The following is a 707-nucleotide window of genomic DNA, read 5'->3' on the forward strand; positions in this document are numbered from 1 at the left end:
TAATTGTCAATGTATTTGGGATATAAATGTGGCAGAAGCTCTATACATTTTGCTGTTAATTTATAATTTTATGTTGATAATAGTTCAATGGTAATAAAAGCAACCTAAGTAAATAAAAAAAACTAGAGAAATGAATAAAAGAATTGCAGAGCCAAAATTAACTTTAAAAAAAAAAAAGGAAACCTTATTTGGTCCTGGGGGACAGCATAAGTGATTTTGTGTCTGATTATACACAGAGATGTATATATAGCATTAGTTGTATACGTAAATATACAACATGTGCTGTTATATTGATGGACACTGCACACATTTGGATTAGTCTTCCTCCTACTTATACAGAGTCACAGAAATAAGTGATTCTTTCCCTCAACTTGTCCTTTCTCTCCTCGTGCAGGGGTGATGCTAATCTTCTCTGTATTGTTCCAATGTTAGCATATGTGCTGCTGAAGTAGGCACACAACTTGTCCTTTTTCTGATTCCACCCGCCGTCCCCCCCGCCCCCCCGCTTCAGTGACCACATGCAAACAGAAGTTCCAGCGGAACTAACGTGATCAGCCCACCGATGTGGAATGAAGGTAGAACCACAATGGGAACACTTGCATGTTGACTCTCAGCCACAAGGATGGAAATTTAACAACAATACCTGTGATGTTTGTTTCAGACAGTAGTTACACACAGGGCCCAGAGAGATTAAATAAATAGATGAG

The 707-nt window shown here is 38.3% G+C and overlaps 1 non-coding gene across 1 annotated transcript; it reads right to left on the reverse strand.

The window, feature by feature from the left end:
• Positions 1-348: 348 nt before the first annotated feature.
• LOC122232095 lies at positions 349-456 on the reverse strand. Its single transcript, XR_006209449.1, has one exon. It is a non-coding gene; the product is annotated as a U6 spliceosomal RNA (small nuclear RNA).
• Between the last annotated feature and the right edge of the window lie 251 nt (positions 457-707).

The sequence above is a fragment of the Panthera tigris genome, chromosome A1 (genome assembly GCF_018350195.1).
Source record: "Panthera tigris isolate Pti1 chromosome A1, P.tigris_Pti1_mat1.1, whole genome shotgun sequence".
Lineage (NCBI taxonomy): Eukaryota > Metazoa > Chordata > Mammalia > Carnivora > Felidae > Panthera > Panthera tigris.